Source organism: Silurus aristotelis, assembly GCF_946808225.1.
Source record: "Silurus aristotelis genome assembly, chromosome: 14".
NCBI classification, from domain to species: Eukaryota; Metazoa; Chordata; class Actinopteri; order Siluriformes; family Siluridae; genus Silurus; species Silurus aristotelis.
The window spans coordinates 18,174,339-18,180,398 of record NC_139587.1 but is presented as its reverse complement, the minus strand read 5'-3'; positions in this window follow the sequence as shown (position 1 = coordinate 18,180,398).

Genomic DNA, 6,060 nt, shown 5'->3' with positions numbered 1-6,060 from the left:
ATGTGCCACAAGCATCTCCCTAAACCGAAACCCTTTTCAGGGTGGCCCTGATGGATCCAGATTGGGATGAAGATTACATCCTTAATGTGCATGAACTTTTCCATGTACTAAACATACAATTCATTACTCAAATTAAGACTGTAAACAAACTGTGAATGCTATGCTAACACGCAGCTGGCCTGAGTTATGCTATATAACCTGTCACGTGGTTTTGCCTCCTTAAAAGAGATGAGCTTACATCATCATGTAGTCACCACGTGGTGGCGATAATAGCTTGTCATGCTGGTGAGATATGATTAATGTCTCCTAATGTAGCTTAAGTAATAATGACCTATTACCTACATACACATTGTACTTTTTTTTTGTGCCATGTTAGTGTTACATACATATTCCTTTATCTCTGTGTTCAAAAAGTGAGCTCGAATCGTGTGTACAGTTCATTCCGTATAAAGCCACAATGTGTATGGAATTTCCAGAAAACGTCAAGTTAAATAAGATCTGACTCACCTGAAATGCTGTGCGTACGATCAACTGCTTGCTAAAGAAAATTCGCAGCAGGATCGCTGCATGTTGTAATTGTTCAAAAGTCAACGAGACAGGCTCGTGTTCAAATGACATCATAAGACGCATAGTTGCGTGTCCCAGATCAGACAGAAAGGTGAAGAATTGATCACTGTTTGACCTCCATCACTAATCCTCTTCAGTCTACACTTACAGAGGTGTGGTGAGAACACTGTGTCCCTGGGCTCAAAACTTTCAGCCTGGCCAGCCTCGAAATAAGAACTGGGCTTGAAATGCTGAAAGCCTGAGAGGCCACAGTTGCAGGGATTTTCATTTTACGGGTTGTCGATATTTTATACTGTTAAAATACCTGCTAATAATTTGAAAAGCATTGTCATTTTCTTTTAATATTATTTTTCGCATCAATCTGTTATCTTTTTTAATCTATTTTCATGTATTTTTATCATTCCATCTATAATATGTATTTACAGTGGCCCAAAATGTAATATCTTTAGAACCATGGTGCAGCAAGAATAATGCAGGAACCTAGTAAAAAGTTTGTGCATTTTGAATAAAACAAGTGAGTACATCTTACAGAAAATTAATGTATTATTGAAATTACAGATGTATTAGTAGACCCAAATTGAAGCATGCAAAATGTTAGCTTATAAATTTACCTTCACTGGTCATTTTCACTGGAACACGTACTCCTGCTTATTTATGCATGCATCGGATTAACCAATAATCTGGCAGCAGCACAAGATATAAAATCACACAGAGCTTCAGGTGATGCTGTGCTGATCTCTTGGTATGTTTACACCAAATGATGTGGGGAGGGAAAAAAAGAACTGTCCTGCAGCCTGAAATACCTTGTTGGTGGGAGAGACCAGACAAGACTGGTCTAAGCTGACAGAAGGTTTATAGTACTCAAATAGTTTACAACTAATACCATTGCAACCATGCTGGGCAGAAAAGCATCTCGTAATACACAACACATCAGAGTAACGAATGCATGGGCTACAATAGCAGGTTCCATTCCTGTTAGCCAAGAACAAAAATCTAAAATGATCCTAATAACCTGGAGAGTTGGTTTATATACTTTGGTTTTAAAGCTACAAAAACCTGGATGTGTAAAGGATGAGAGTGTATTTTTTTTTTTTCATTTACTGTGTTTGTTATTAACTTAAGGTTACACCTCCATTTGTTGCTCCGAAGGTCTGGATGTCAACTCTCGGAGCTTTTGTGAGCTGTTTTCCTTTGTTAAAGCTTGGAATTACTTTATTCTCCTCGATTCTTCTTCGGAAACTCAATTATGACTCAATACAAGCTTGTTATATCTGAAATCAACACAGTCTCAGTTGAGATTTTCTGCTCCTGTTGCTTCTAATGCACTGCATGATACAAGGGGAGAGAAGTTATAGGTTATATAGGGAGTTCGAGGATTAAAGCCTTTTCTCATCTTGTGAGAAAGGAATAGTTGGACGTAGTCCTAAACATTTCATCTAATAAATCGATAGGTTGACAAGAGTTGAATCTACAGACAGAGACTTCTTTTCATCTACTTTCATGAGCTGTATTAATTCCAGGGTGTTTTTTGTTGTTGTTTGTTTTTTGCTTAGATGTTGCTGCACATCCAGCAGCATCAAGGCAGATTTATGTATAACCAAAAAGTTGCCTAGCTACAGTCAGGTGAATTACAGTGAAATCTATGTGAGCTGTTTAGGAATTCTTTCTGAGTTGCGAAATAAAATAAATGTGTCATGATTTCAAATTTTTTTAATTAACAGCTTGACTCAACTTTGCCTCTGTGCCACTTTCAATGCAATACATACAGAATAATTAGTCCATCAGTCTCGTTTGTCAGAATGTCTTTTTCTTTCTCGGCTGCCAGCAAATGGATTATGCAACCCGCACCTCCTGAGCCATACACACACTACCTGATAGAGTTCACACCGGCACAGGCACAGCAGAGGACTGTGGGAAACCTAGTACTGCCTGACAGCTGCGCAACATTAAAACAACGTCATATTGATGGACTCAGAAGGTCTAGTTTGTTGCTTCTGGAGTAGGCTATACAGTATATGAAGCATAGGTAGGATATGCTTTCAGACTTTTTATTCATTTTCTGGGCAGTCTGCCCTGAAAGCACTGAAGCAAATCTTTCATGTCTGTGTGCATCCCACCCTACTACATCCTATCAAGCTGTAGCAGTGGATTTGCTTCCATTCTCAGTGGAATTATTGTTAGGCATTAGCGCTTTCTTTCACCTGAATCTGAGTGAGATGTACTTTCATGAGTGAAAAGGCATGAATGAACTATTTTGCAAATGTTGCAATGATCATCTCGAGGGGGCCGCAGTGTAAAAGAGCAACCCGATGGGATGGGGATTTTGCACTTCTTGGACCATGTAACAAATACATACGTGTTAAACCCTAACAATCCATCTATACAGCAGATGAGTCTGTCTGGGTAAAGGTGGAAAGTGCATGTTTTTACACGTGTCTGTGTATATGTAAAAGGTGTGTGTGTGTGTGTGTGTGTGTGTGTGTGTGTGTGTGTGTGTGTGTGTGTGTGCGCGCACAGTTGTGTCATTTGTGTGTGCTTAGCTGTTGGCAGTCAAGTACGTCAAAAAATGACACGTTAACACATTGCCTAGTTACAGTGCAATAAAAAAGCAAGAAAACATTTCAAGCATTTGTGGAGAGCTTTCGAAATAGAAGTGGAACAATACTGCAGCCTGAGGGAAAAAGAACTGATCATGCTGGTATGTTTATATTAGTTGGAGAGGAAGCCATCATTGTCCTTGTCAGGGATTTCGCTCCATTTTTTCCCCCTCATGCCTCAGTTTTCTGACAATCTAACCTGCTCTAATCTGTAAGGAAAGACACACAGGACCCTCTGTCACCCGGCTGATCGTTGTCACATTAAAGTGGTGGGGCATGAAAGGAACAGAAAATAAAAGCTGAGAAAAAACCTCACAGCTGGTGTTTGATGATTGCAGGTTACAGTCTTCAGGGTTCTCTCACATGACGAAAAAGATAAGCACTGTGTTGGTACTGCTGGCTCTATTAATATGAGAGAAGGTGTGCTTACTTTGACATGCAGTAACACGTGAAAACATTACCTGCATCGCTGGCTATGGCAAAGATATATGTTGCATTCCATGACCCACAGCAAACCTATGCTAGCGCCTCAACGCCCACTGAGACTGAGACAGGGAAACATAGAGTAGGACAGATCATGAAGTTAAAGCTTCCTGGATTGAGCCTACTGTTATTAATAAGTAGTAAAGGACTAAACATATATGTATATATACACACAGTGTTTGGTCAATTAAAGGATGTAATAAACACTGATCATCTTGCTTTAAATTTTTTTCCCCTTTCAGATCTGATTTGCATGGGCAGTTTTGGGTTCTGTCACTTCAACTTTCAGCAAAGTGCTACTATAGTAGTCAATGAAAAGCAGAGCGGCTGTAACTCTGACTGTCTTTGTAAAGTTCTTTATGAACCCACGAGAAGTTGGAAAGTGCCCTTCACATTGAGCAGTAATAGAGTAGGAAAATGACGGGAAAAGACGAATCATTTACCTTTTCCCAGATCTCCTTTGTAAAAACAAAAAAACCTTCCTGGCTTTCCCTTCATTGTGGCCTCAGCATTTGAGGTCATGTTTCATACACAGACCTTTTTCGCTAATGTACCTCTTATGAAATAGAGAAGCTAAAAAGCTCAATTTGTCACTTCTAAACATCTCCCTAGTGGAAAAATGGGATTTTTAAGGTGATTGTTACCCTTGAGGTTTACAGCAGTGCTGCACTTCAAACGCATTCTCTCGCCAGGGTTGCATGGGGCACCTGTAGGATGATTGGGCATGGGTCGAGGGTTTTTCTTTTCTTGTACTATGCACTCATGAGTATGTTCTGGAGCATCTTATCAAGATGAATTGAGCCCATTTGCAGCTAAATGGTCCATGTAAAAACGTGATTTACAGCTTTTTTGTGCCAACGTGATCTCCCCTGTCTATCGTCCAAGCTGATTCAGACAACAGATGTGTGTTTGTGCTTTAACTGTCCAATCCTGCAACAATATATGAGGAGCAGAAATATTGAAATCAGCCAGCAGTGTCATGTTAACAAATTGAGATTTGAACCCAAACTAAAGTTCGGATCAATCACAGTGAGCATAGTGAACCTTTGGAAAATAACATACTGTATATTCTGTGGCACAGTGACCATCATCTCAATCTTGACTTGACCTTGACTTTGATTTGTCTAATAGTCTGTTTGAAGAACGGGTAAATAGTGGTCATGGATAAATTGTATTTTTCATTGGTGTCCTCCCCTTGATACGTGCAACGGGAACGGCTTATTAGTATTCGATAATTTGTTGAAGTTATGATGATATGGCAGCTGCTGCACTTCCAGGTCAATGAGGACAGAAAGGCTATGGCTTTCAGTTAATGGGTGGGACCAAAACACTAACACTATTTAAACTTACACTCTTTCTTCGAAGATCTGTCCTTATTATTCACCAAAGTGTAAGGTATGAAACCTATAACTCGCTATGCCAGCCTCTTTCTCTTTGATATTTGAATTTTACACCTGGTATGGGCACCTTTTGTCTCTTTCTTTCAAATAACATCTGCAGCTAGAAACCAGACAGGTAGTTAGAATGGATTGGTCATGGCTGAATCTCTCTCTCTCTCTCTCTCTCTCTCTCTCTCTCTCTCTCTCTCTCTCTCTCTCTCTCTCTCTCTCTCTCTCTCTCTCTCTCTCTCTCTCTCTCTCTCTCTCTCTCTCTCTCTCTCTCTCTCTCTCTCTCTCTCTCTCTCTCTCTCTCTCTCTCTCTCTCTCTCTCTCTCTCTCTCTCTCTCTCTCTCTCCAGAAAGCCCAGAGGCTAGTATTTCACTGATTACAGAGTAGCCATGTGAATGGCAGTTTGTGTATTGTCAGAACAAAGGAAGCGCAAGCTCTAAGGAGGTGTTAGACAGGGGAATGGATTGGACCGACCCATTAGGTGTTAGAGGGGGGGGGGGGATGGATTAGCCTATTGGGGTAGACTTGGCCTACAAGTTGGGACTAGCTTGAGGGGCACATTTAACTCTGTGTCCATATACACCTGCAGGAAAGATTTTTTTTAACCTGTGTGTGTGTGTGTGTGTTTAAATTGAACTCAACTGGAGAGGTTCAACAGAGGAACCATAAGAACCAAAGCCGTTCTGTTAAACTACAGTACATTTTCAGATTTATTTTATTTATATGAACTCGAGATTGCGTTCCACACATCTGAATATTTTGAATGCTTCGCTTTAGCTCTCAAAATGCTTCGCATCTGTTCCACATCGTTAAACATTAAGCAAAATGTAATAGATGCCATCAACACCTAAAATGTTTGAAATGCCTTTAGGTATCCTAATTAGAGACAACAATTAGGTAATGACAGCACTGAAAAATGGGAGGTTGGGGTCAATTAAGCATGGCGGAATTTTGTAAGACATCATGTTAACCCCCATTGGCCAGATCCACCCACTTCTGAATTCGGCGCTCTTGCATCATTATAA